The sequence below is a fragment of the Fukomys damarensis genome, unplaced genomic scaffold (assembly GCF_012274545.1).
Source record: "Fukomys damarensis isolate Sample0158 unplaced genomic scaffold, DMR_v1.0_HiC HiC_scaffold_2, whole genome shotgun sequence".
Taxonomy (NCBI): Eukaryota; Metazoa; Chordata; class Mammalia; order Rodentia; family Bathyergidae; genus Fukomys; species Fukomys damarensis.
Genome location: NW_022900914.1, coordinates 39272642 through 39285954, shown reverse-complemented (window position 1 = coordinate 39285954; position 13313 = coordinate 39272642). Strand labels below are relative to the sequence as shown.

Here is a 13313-nt window from a genome sequence, read left to right as displayed (position 1 = left end):
AAAAAAAAAAAAAAGCCTATATTCAGCCAGATAAGAGGATGCTGATATCTACATAATTTGGCCCAGATGTGTCTGTGTCTGAGCATCATGGGTAGCCCTGTCCTGGGCTCACAGATGCCTTCATGTAGCACTCAACACTTCTACCCTTCTCAATAAAAACAAATTCATCTCCCCCAACACATTAACAAAAAGCAGAGTTTTACTGTAGGTTTTGTGGAAAGATGCATACAAGTGTTGTATCGAGCACCACATGAAAAACTTTAATAGAATTCCCACTAAACATCTGGGGTCTCCCCACAAAGTTCCCCTCAGCTACCTTCTCACCCTTCAGTCTTGCTGCACATAGGCTCTTGGGATTCTCTGGTTCTTCTGGATCTTGCTCATTCTCCCTGGACTTTGCCTTCCCATCACCTCTTAAAATCAATCAATTGGTCAATCAATCAGATTCTTCTAATGCAGAACAATGCAGTGGGCTCTCTTAACTCTTCATCCTCATACCTATCACTCTTTTTAGCAAAGAACTTCCTTGGGAGTCAGCTGGGTATTGTAAACTGCAAATAATCTTTGTCGCATATAATTTTTTCTCTTGTCACAATACTGTTCACTTAGTGTGCCAACTCATCCTGAAACTACAGGTCCAATTTCCAAGGAGGTTTTCTTCAAGGACAATTCAGCAAAAGCTTATCTCTCTTTAGCAGAGCTCTTTCATGGGGATGTGAAGAGATTGAGTTTGAGATGGTAGGAAACTAAGGAATGTAAAGTAAAGATAAAACTAAAATTTACCAAGAACCATGCTGCTACATTATTTCATACAAGTGTATGTGGACCTTCATACATACATTTTATACATGAGGAAACTGAGGATTTAATGAAGTTAAAATAAGTTTCATTGCCAGCAAGAGTCACTGCTGAGATGCTAAATCAAATCTATGGACTTTAAGGTTGAAGGTCTTTCCTTATACTCTGTCAGCTTTCATGGGTTTGGGAGTTCCAACTTTGGAATTTGCCATTTCATCGACTTCTTGGCAGCTCAAAAGGCCATTTCCTCTCTTTCACTAATTTGGATCAGGGACAGCTGAATTTAGCAGCCTTGTCTGGCTCAGCCTTTCCCTATTTCATTGCCAGTCTTGTCCAAGAAGCCACATGAATCTCTGACATCTCATGGGAAAACCAAAGTATTGGCACTATTGGGAAAAGGGTGGTAGGATGAGCTTGAGTTGTAATGGAAAGGACCCTGGACCTTTAGACAATTTAGAACTTAATAACTATCACAGAATAAATCAGTGTGTACTTCTCTTTGACCACTTTTGAGACAAATTTTTGCAAAGGTGTAATAAAACAAAATAAAAGAGAATTCATATCTGTTAACTGATTCTAACAGTGTCATCCAAATACATAAACTAAAATAGAAAACCTTTTATATCTGAATGGCTTAGCAACTTGACATGAACAGATTTGGTTTTGTAGTGTAAAATAGGACAGAACATATTTTAGTTCTCTCTGTCTTCTCCAAGATGCATCATTTTTATACATACAGGGAGGCTACATGTGGACCTACTTGAGCTTCCCCTCAGTGTCTGAAGCTATTTAATTCTCTTTTGCTCTAATTTCAACTATAAAAGGAAGACAGTAGGCTAGATATTCCCCAGGTTCTCTTCCAGCCATGTGGTTGATAGGGTGATAAACATCTGAAAGAACCACATACACTGTGGGAAACAGTATCCCACCATTCTGGGAAGAATCTTAAAGTTAACACACTTATCAGCAATCACAGCTCTCCTAAAATAAACCCAAAAAGTAAAGGTGGAAAGGAAAATAAAGAATGGAAAGTAAGAGGAAGGAGGTGGAAAGTCAAAGTAAGTCTGGATGAAATGTAAATTCATGTGCCTTTGCAAATATTTTTAGAGTGTGGGTAGGTTCCACTTAAGCTAGTCATTATCTAGTTGTTTATTTCCGAGTTTTATTAATTATCTCTTCCATTAATATGGTGCTAAATTTAAAAAATAGACCTATGGAACTCTTGTTTTTTATTCTTGTTCCCCCCCCACCGGGTTTTAGGAAAATCACATCAAACACTTCAGCTACTTTCCTAAATGTGTGTGAGTGGATATATGTTAATCATCAGGTATTTGGCTTTTAAAGCTTCTCTGATATTTACAGAAAGTAGACATTGATGTAGCAGTTCACTTATAAGGAAAGGTGCCCTGCCTCCTCATTACCAAGAGGTTTGTTCCTAGGCTAGCATGAAAAACTTTTTGACTAGAATAGATTATTAGAAAGCTTGTGATTATTGACTCTGACAGGATGTGGTCCTACATTCTGAAGATAACTTTTCAAGTGTGGCCTCTACATTTAACCTACTTCCATTCACCCATCCTTGAACAACTCCCTTCACTTGGCTTCTTTCTCTTTGCTCTCTGCTCAGCCTCCTTACTATGTCATCCTTCCTTTCACAGCTTATTCACTGTCTCTAAAAGCCACCGTTCACTTTACTGTCAAGGTTTGATCAACATCTCCACCCTGAGCAGTCCAACATCCGTACCTATATCCTAGACTTCCTTCTGCCTATAAACTCACAGATCAAATTGCCCACTAAACATCTACAATTGGAGACCAGCACAGGTGTCTCCAACATGATGTGTTCAAAATAAATCTCATCACCTTCCCTCTAAACCTGCCCTCTACCTGGAGCTCCCTGTCTCCATGAGTAATTTCACTATCCACTCAGTTGCCTAAGCCAGAAAGCTCAATATTACCCTTGATACTCCCTCTTCCATACCCAACACCCATCCCATCCATCATCAGACTCAGCTGAATCTAACACTTTCTTGTCTCTAGAAGTTGGCTATGGCTCTTCACATACATGTCCATTCCTTTAGCCCAGGGACCTCCTCCTCTCCCTTGGAACACTTAAGTAATCTCTTCTGTTTCCCAAGTCTGCACTTCATTCTGTTCTCTGCCTTGCTGGAATGAATGTTTTAAAAAGAAATGTTTTCCCTGCTGCTTCCCATTTCCGCCCCCCTGCTTTGAGTAGCTCTTAAAATAAAACTCATACTCTCTAAGTATTTACAAACCTTCTCTAACTTGCACTCTGCACTCCAGAATTAATACCTTTTTTCTAATAATACAAGAGAGTCATGATCTCTTGTACATGTACATATACAAGCTGTTACATGTATAAGTCCTGTTTCCTGAACACTCCTATTTCCCTACTCTGCTTCACTAAAACCCAGAAACCCTTTTTGACTCCCTTCCCCAAACACATAAAGTAGAATTACTACCTGATTATCACAGACCATGAAAAATATTTACTTAACTGCATTTCGTTAAACTACACAGTCTATGACAGCATGCATCATACCTATTTAATAGTTATATGCACCTAGCATAATTACTAGTATGTAAAAGAAGCTTAATAGAAACCTATAGAATAAGTTAATATATTTGAAATGTGTCACTGCTGTGAACAGTAGCAATATAGGTATCATAAGATTATTTGTATGCACTGTAAACTGACTTCTGAAGCAAAAAAACATGTTCTAGTTTTATTTTCCTTTTTTAAATTTACCATTAAGTGATGGGACCCTGCTTCCAAGTGAAATCTGTGTTACAGACCAATGTGTATGCAGTGGCCCAAAATAAAGCAGTTCATATAGAAACTGGTATGGGGAACCTCTTCTGGTCACCCTTCTTGATCTTGAGAGATTTTCAAGGAGCCATTAGAATTTTGTTTGGAAAACCACTGATTCCGCCAATTTTGCCACAACTAGGCAGAAACATTTACACCAATTGAAACTCACACTTTAAAAATCTTTGGCGAAGAGTCCACTAATAGCAGGAGATGCTTATCTAAAGAAATGTGGAGTCGGAATGAATCCATCAGATAACTCCCTTTTAGCTTCCCTAATTTGAAATTAAAGAATAAAATACTTTCTCAAAGATTTAGAGACTCAATGTACACCAGGGCATAGACTGAACACATTTTACCATGAACTTTGACATCTGGGGATATTCAGAGCAAGTTAAAGCCTAAGAGAGCCTACTCTGATGTGGTCCTTCATTTGGTTGGAACCTTAAATCAATCACATATACAAAGTTCTAATCCTAGGGCAGTTGTGCTTCTCCATATGCTACTGATGCTCAGCACCAAAGTCTAGGGTTCTTTCCATTAGGAAACTTTCTTATAAAGTTTTTCTGACAAAAGGGACTGACTTACTCAAGAAAAAAAAATTGCAATTAGAAAAGCACAAGAAAGACATTTTCAATAGGGAATCACACAATGAAATATCTCTTGGGCAGATGAGCCACACTCTGAAGTGGTTAAGAGGAAAGGATAGCAGAGGCCCACACAATACACACTGCACAAGGCTATGGCATCCATTATTATCAGAGGTCCATGAACAGCTAATATACCAACAGGAGACTTAGACTTAAGTCCAGCAAATGATCATTTCCTCTAGATTTCTTGAAAGAAATGGAAACTCTCATGTTTATAGGTATTGTTTATTTTGACCATAGGCAAAACTTTAAGTATGAAGTTTTAAATATATTAGTGACCATCTGATGGCAAAACTTGGAACCTCTATTAGACAGCAGTACAATTAAAATTTTATTCCTTCTCATTGACTATAACATAAAGAAAGAACAAAAAAAAACACAAAATAATAATAGATAAATTTTGGAGCTAGGGCCACTGGGAAGAGGCTACATCTAACTTTGCTTATGCTTAGCACATTGTTGTTGACCATCAATAAGCTCAACATAATTTTAGTATTAAATTTGAGTCTTTGCAGAGACAGTTATGGTACATGGGTCATTCATTTTCAAATCATTAATACAGTCAGTGAATAAGCACTTAAAAGACAGGACAATTCAGTTTCTAGTTTAAAAGCTTACAACCTGACTTTTAGTCTCAAAACCCAGCAAGAATGAAGACTTACAGAGACAACACACAGCACATGTTGCTGTAGCAGGTTAGTGCAAGAGGACTGTTTCACCTAGCCAGAGTTCTCAGGGGAGGTTTTTGGAGTAGGTGACACCTGAACTGAGTCTTGATGGACAATTAAGACAGAAAAGAGGAAAAAGACTTTAAAAAAAAAAGGGGGGGATAATCAGACTGGAATGAGAGGAGGAGCTCTAGATGAAGAAAATGGTGTGTTCAAAAAAAATCATTATTTAGAGGGCCATATGGTTGGAATATAAAGTGTTTACAAGGGTATATCACATTTGACTAGAAAAGTAGGCCTTAATACTATAGAAAGCCCTAAGGGATTCAAGCAGAGAAAGAATATTATTAGGAAAGAAAATGAGAAATAATTTATTAATATCAGGGTGGTGCCAAAGTCTAATTTTCAAAGGATTAAAAACTGGAGTTTCATATTAATAGAAAATAGACGCTGGTGAGCAGACTTGCATGGCTGTAGCTCAGAAACATGCCCTGTTCACTGAATGGATATTCCCTAGCTGACTCGCCCACTTTCACAGCTCAGTGGTCCTGACTGAGATGGTGAACTTTAGACCTGGTCCCACCAAGTTGCCATGCACAGTGTTAGAGTTACTAATAGAATTACTGGACTATACAGGAACTGGCATGAGCGTTCTTGAAATGAGCCACCAGTCAACAAATCTAAGATTATTAACAACACAAAGAATCTTGTATGAGAATTGTTTACAGACAACAACAGGATAATTTTTGTACAAAAAGTAGGTCCAGCCAGTTCCACGCCGTCCCTTTAAACATGATTAGTCTTAAAACAGGAAGATGTGATGGCTATGTGATGACAGAAGCTTGGGTAGCTAAAGCTGCAGAAGAAGCCAAGAAATCTGAATTTATATCATTGACCTCAAACTTAGGACTATTACAAAAACTCCAAATCCAAGTATCTAGAACCTCAATTTAACACCTATGTGTACTATTGTGCAAGGGAGAGTGTGCATAGTGTAGAATCTGACTCTAATGTCAATGGAGCACTGCTAGTTTGCTGCATGTACTCAAACTTCTATGCAAGCTAGTGGATGTTTCTAAGATCGGTGTGACTTTTTTGCTGGTACTTGGAAGAACCTGGATCAGCTGGGGGGGGCGGTCACAGTTCTCCGGTCATCCCTTGATCTTCTGGGGTATATATACTTTATAGAAGTTCACCCTCAGAGTGACCCTCTGTTCTGGTAAACAAAGTGCAGGCTGGAAACAACTCTGTACCACCCATATTTCAGCATCTGTATCATGGACCTGGTTCTGGAGTGGACTAAAAATCATAGCAGTGTAGCAGGCTTAGATCCTTCAATCTCAAAAAAGAAAAAATTATGACATTATTGCCGGTTCTCAAGGTTTCATGTCTAATGGAGTCCCAAAACAGAAGCAAGATGAATATTCCATTCCACATTGGCAATGCCGAGGGAGATATGGTTTAGGGGGAAACTTCTTTATGAACCTCTTGAACTCAATATGGTCTCTATTGTAGTTTAGATATAAAATGTTTTCTAGTCACTTTCTTATCACTGGGATGCAGTACCTGATACCCACAACTTAAAGGCTTAAAAGGCTTATTTTGGCTCTCAGTTTACAGAGATTTCAGTTGATAGGTTGACTGTGGCAGCATGACAGAAGAGCAGCAGCTCGTGGCCTGGTGGTAGGAAACAGAGTGAAAGGAGAAACAAGGAGATAAATCCTTCCAGGACACACACACCCATTGACCCATCTCTTCTGACCAGATTCCACATCTGAATAGCAGGTCAGCTATAAGTCCCATAATCCAATCACTTCACAAAGCCCCATCTATGAGCCTATGAAGCTTTGAGGGACATTTTATTATATTTTTTTAGTTTTTACTAGTATGTATTTTTAGTACATAATAATTATAGTCATTATGGAGAAATACTACACATACATAACACATCTCAATTCTTTTGCCCCCCTTCCTCTCCCTCCCTTTCTCTTTTTGGCCAAGGTTAGATTCATTTATCTTATAAGCCCTTATAAAGTTAATTACCATATATGCAGATTAACAACTAGACTAATGTGCCAAAAAGCATATAAAACACAAGATAATTATACAAATCAAGGTATATTTTTAGATATATTATCCATGCTGGATTATGATAACTTTTTTCCTCTCTTTTCCTGCATTTTGTCTTATTTTGCACTTTGTTTGCACTTTGTTGAGTTTCCCATATAAGAGGAACAATTTAAGGATTGCTTTCTCTACTTCTGTGAGAATTTCTTTCAACATTTTAATTGGGATTGCATTAAATCTGTAGAATAGTTTTTGAAAGTGTGGCCTTTTTTATTGTATTGGTTCTGCTTATCCAGGAACAGGGGATAGCCTTCCTTTTTCTGATAGCCTCTTCAATTTCTTCTTCAGAGCACTATAGTTTTCATTGTAGAGGTTTTTTAATTCCTTGGTTAGGTTAATTCTTAAGCATTTTATTTTTCTTGATGCTATTGTGTGTTTTTCTCTCTTGGTGAGTTTGTTCTTGGTGTACAGGAACATGATTTTTTTATTGTTGACTTTGTATACTACTATGTTATTGAATTTGGTTATTAATTTTAGGAGTCTTCATGGAGTTTTGGGGATCCTCTATGTAAAAGATCATGTACTCTGCAAATAGCAATAATTTAACTTCTTCCCTTCACATCCTTATTTATTTTGTTTTGTTTTTACAAGCCTTTATTATCGGGAGGGTTGCTGGGCTGTCTCCAAACAAAAGAGAGAAAGCAACATGGCAGTACAGGGAGCTTCTTTTATAGGAGTGGTGTGGAGTTGAGTGAGGTAGTATTAAGAGATTGGAGGAGCCTGTGACATCACTAGGAGGGGCTTGTGACATCACTAGCAGCTAGGAGGTAGCAAGTATCAGGTTACTCTTTTGGTGGGAGAAGAGGCATGATGGGAAGAAGAAGCCTGTCTTTTGTTGGGAGAAGCCATATTTTAACATGGAGTCTGCTATTCCACGTGGCAGCCATTTTAAGGCAAAAGAAATCTAACATTCCAGGCTTTTTGTTTTATGGTTATTGGGCAAAGGTCTCTTCTTCTGGAGCTGTTTCAAGCTGACAAAGGGGCAAAGGTTGGGGCTAAAGCTGGATCTGGTGGGGCTAGTGGTAGGTGGGGGCTTCTTTCCTCTGTCACAGTGGCCAATACGCTGGCGTGATGAGTTCCATGACTGGTTGGTAAATGACCTCATGCATTCCTGCAATAAATTTTGAAAACAGCAAAGTAGACAGGGCCCTATCATGATTAAAAGGAATATATAAGCCAGTAGGCCCAACAAGGGAAGTAGCCAAGGCATAATTTGGGGAAGCCAGGAATAGCTCTGGTCTATTCCCCAAAAAGTCAGTTGTCTTTTTCACTCTTTAATGCACTGCTGTAATTCTTTAACCTTTGCTTTAACAATCCTTGACTGGTTAACAAAATAACAGCATTCTTCACCTAGTACCTGGCATGTTTCCCCTTGGGCCACTCTCAGCGTATCAAGGGCCCTTCTATTTTGTAACACGACTGATGCTAGAGAATTTATTTGATGTTGTTCTGTGTTTAAGGACTGGCTTATTTTATCCATTTCTTCTGAAATCTCTATGGTCAGGGCCTGATAGAAATGTGTGGATGTAGAAATGCCTGCGATCCCCACTGCCATCCCAGTGAGGACCCCCACTCCCATTAAGAAGGGAACTAGAAAGGGGACCTCCCTCTTATTGACCTTTGACCATGGGAGGATCCTCTAAAACATCTGAGATTCCATATAGATGGTCAAGTGAGGGCTAAGAAATGCTATGCAACAAAAAATTTCAGATTGGTTGAGGCATCAGAATGCCTCCTGGGGCATATGAAGTATGGGCCATTGGACAGACAGACCAGTGCTCTTCTAAGATAAAGAGGGAGCAAGCAAGACAAGTGATGTTGTCATCTTGCCCTGTGCATGTCAGGTTAGTGGTTTGTGTAGGGAATGGGAAATCCATAGTGAAGGGTCCCAGAACTGTGGATAAATTACAAGTATTTGAGACAGATAGGTTAAAATCTAGGGGAATGGGAATTGAAGTGAACAAGCATGGGTAAATGGACATTCACATCCAACAGTTTGAGATATTGACAGGGAGATAGTGGAGGGCAGTATTAAATAGGTGCTGTAGCCTTTTTTTGAGACTGGGTTATCTGGTTTACCACTTGGAGATCTATCCCTTTATAGGGAGGTGGAGTGGTGAGCCTCAGAAGTCTATCACTAGTGCCTGTTCATTGACTGCCTCTTTTGGTTATTCTATTTTACTGGATGTTTAAGACCAAGTTAAAGTGAAACGTGTGTTAATCAATATGATCATCTTGCTATCTGTCAAGGTCAGTTAAGTCTCTTTAGGCATTATTTGAAACCATGCATAGAGCCTCTCAGCTCCTGTCAGTATCAGCCATGAGAATGGGTCTCGGGCCTTGCTTGACCAAGTTGCTTTCAGTGAAAGCATAGGAGATTCTTTCTCTTGGTGATTCTCTTTTGGTGCATGTTACATTTATCCTCTGGTGTCCAGCAATCTCCCTGCTCAGGAGGTTGAGTTACTTACCAAAGATGTAAGGCATTGTAAAAAAAGGTTCCTTCATACCTTGGATCTTGGATGACCTTGGAGGGCCAGGACCAAAATATTGGTGGTCTTCTTAGCCCAGTCAACTTTTAGTGTTGGTCTCTGCCCTTTGGTAGGTGGTTGGACACCCAGAATAAAAGATCAGTGACATCAGTAGTACTGTAGGAACAGTGAGCTTAACTATCATAATTTTATTTGGATAGCAAGCACCCTAGAATCTAAAATATAGCTAGAAGACTGTTATTTTTATCAATCATGGTTGTTCTAGTAGTTTATTTTCTGTAGAATATTAACAAAAAAAAACTTTGAATCAAGAGCCACACATAATGATAATAATATTTTAGTATGACAATCATGATGACATTATCTTTGCAACTTAGATATGTGTCTTAGTATAAAATGGCCATTGTTAAATATATTTATCTCTTACTTTAGTTATTACCTTTTTATAGGATGCCATCTAAGGAAAATGTACGGGCCTACAAATATACCTATAATCATGAGGAGGTGGAGCAGAAGAGAAGGGAGAATACCTGGATCAAAAGGTTATTGTCATAAACAATATGTTGGAAGACCTGTATAGTCAGAAAACATGAATATATTTTGTACACCAGAAAAGCAGTAATAATAATTATTATAATTATATGAAATTTTATGTCCTACAGTGTAGCCTGGTACCAAAAGTATCTTTTTTAATAACTCCTTGTTTTTCCACAGAAAATATTATATTTTGAAGATGACCATTTTAAACATATCACAATAACATATTTGGAGCTCAACCCTTTGATGATAACCAATGTAAACATTTCATGACATATTTAGCAAGGTATATCTCACCATAAGGCTATGAAAGTTATTGGGGGCTCCCATTCGTGAAAAAAGATAGGAACAAATTTTTCTGAGCAGCTGCTTCTTTATACACCAACAGAAGTCTTTCCAAACCTACAAGTTTATATTTAATTATCTTGACAATTTTCTATTTAATCTGTAAAAGCAGGTTGTCGAAATTAACAATTTACTTGTATCTTTGATGTCATTTTGATCAAAAAATATAATTGGACAAACTTTCAAACAAATTGGACAGACACAGACAAACATATAAGACAATTTATGAAACTAGAGTGCACTCTAATATATTTGGCCAATTTAATTGTAACATTTTTAAATTAAGACTAGTCAAAACTTTTGCAGATCAGTTAACAGGGATCTCTTACAATTAGAATCAAAAGAAATAAAAGCACTTTCCAACAGTAGCATAATCTTGTGTTATAGTTATTGTCAGAAGTCTGTAAGCAGAGAGCAGAGAGAAGGTCAAGTTGATCCTATAATTACAATTTAAGAATTTACAATGTAAAAGAAATGTTTCAAATACATCAGTTAAACATCTGGAAACCAAACACCAATCAAACATTATTTTAAATTGAAGATGAAAGGTACATTTGTCAATTAGCCAGCATTTATAATTTGGTTTTTTTGTTTTTGTTTTTTTGTTTGTTTTGTTTTGTTTTGTTTTTTAAGATTTTCCTGCCTGGCAGGACATCACAGCTGATTTTAATATGAAACAAGCAGTCTGTGGCCAGCACTGGGCTGTAACCTGGCATTTGTTCTTTGAGCTCCAATCTTAATCATTACATTTTTTTAAAATTATTTTAAAGCCTTATATTTTGTTTTCCACTATTTATGTAGAAAACAATAGTGCCTGATGGAATTTCTTGGTAATGTAGCCTGCCAAGCAAGTTGTTGATATGTAAATAGGCAGGGTCAGGAGAAGATTTTACTTTTTTTTTCTTTCTGCAGTCTTGCTTTGCTTTCTCTTCCAAGGAAGCTGGTAAGCAAGCAGAGAAGTGGTTGATAACTCACACTCCTATTGGGAGGGGCTGGAGGAGCAGGGAGAGCACAGGTCTGTGGTGTACAGACACCAGATGGCAGAGATGAGGAAGGGTCATAAGATGGTTGAGGTGAATGCAGGAGGAGATGAAAGAGCTGGCTGGGTTATAGAGTAGGGGAGGTATGAGTGGCTGATCGAAGGTGGCAGTCAGGAGGGGTGGAGGACAGAGTTTGGGCTAGAAGTACCTGAGAGGGCGAACATGTTGGACAGAGGGAGGGGCGAGAAAGAAGGCTTGTAGGTAGGGGATTTCTGACCATTTGCCATTGCACTGACAAAAATTGCATAAATCACGTTAAAATTGAAAGTGACATTTTCCAGCCATTAAGATTTATTATCTAAATTGTACTAAAGTCAAACATGGTTGCAATAAAAAATGAGTCATTCTGGCTGAAAGTCAGGTCCCAACAGTCCAAGGGGACAAAGTTGTACCAGGAGGCAGACAAGAGGTGTTGAGGTAGGGGGTTTGGATTTTTGGGCACCCATGTTAGGGTAGGTGAGGAGGAGTTAACTCCCTAGGAAGAGAGCAAATGAGATGAACATCTTAGTCTCTTTATATAGTCCCCAAGACAGTTCCCAGAAGGGGAAAAACAGTGGGAAAGATGGCATATGAAGTTTCTTTGACAGATCACAGGGCTGTAGGAATCATCTAGGCCAACTTGAACAATGCCATCATGAGGGGAGATGTTCAGAAACTAACAGGCTTCACAAAAACCTTTTTGGAGTTGCATCAGCTATGAACACATCCTAACCAAGATATATTCTGCCCTTTAAAAAAGCTCAAAGTGTGAAGTAATTTGGAAATGGTTATAAAGCTTAACAAACAGTATTTTCCTCAAATGAACATGCTTAATATAGCTTCTCCCCCCACCAGAGAACAGCAAACATCTATAGATCTGCAAACCTGGTAGAACTTAACAGCCTCCTTAAGTCTGACTTGAACTAGAAACATTTTTCAAATATTTTGTTGCTTTTCTAATAAATATCAGCGTATTTGTCATTGCTTCTAATTTTTTTAAAGCTAAAGGTCAGTACTATATTCAAACTTGCCTGTCAACTTAATTATGTAAATTGGAATTAGTTTTTCTCACTGACATGGAAACACATAGCATGGAGGGTAGGTGCTGAATCTAGACCCTAGATTTTAGATACAGTAGTGTCTCCTGGGTTTTACATCTGGTAATTAGGGTCAACATTGACCATTTGGTGAATGTTTACAAGCATTTCAGGCAAAAGACCAAACTATAGGTCTTGCTTTATACACTGCTATGCTCATAAAGAAATGAAAGTAACAAATTATGTTTATATAGTAAAGTCTACTTTCCATATTGTACAATTTATATCTCAATATATTTATATTTCTAATCACACAGTTCAAGCGATACACATAGAGATGTTTAGAATTTGTTAGAATACTTGACCTTGTGCATCATAGCATTGTTAGTAACAATTGTGCCCTCTTTTCCCATCCCTTACCTTTTCAGCTGCTTCACAGAGAAAGATCTAAATTTCATGATTAACTTCTACTCTCTTTTCAATAGGTAAAAGAGAATATTGGTTTGTTCTTTGTTTTTAAATTAAGCTATTAATTTAAAAATCACTTCCTTACTCTTTGTTCTCTTTATAGTGTTTATTTATTTATTTTTCTCTAATTGAGCTTATGGTACATTTTAGGTATACAGTACAGTTACATTCAGACTGAGTAGGAAATAAGAAACAGCTATATAGCACATACATGCACACATGTGGGTGCACACACACAGTAACTATAAAAGGAAGGGTGAAAGAATGGGTTATTTGAGGAAGGTCACTGTATAAAGTAGTTCAGGTCAGACTTATGAAATTTCATTTGCCATATTGATTCTGAGA

At 37.8% G+C, this 13313-nt stretch overlaps 1 pseudogene; it reads left to right on the top strand.

Annotated features, from left to right (window-relative positions):
- The first annotated feature begins 5503 nt into the window (after positions 1 to 5503).
- LOC104852278 lies at positions 5504 to 12184 on the top strand (annotated as a pseudogene).
- The last annotated feature ends 1129 nt before the right edge of the window (positions 12185 to 13313 follow it).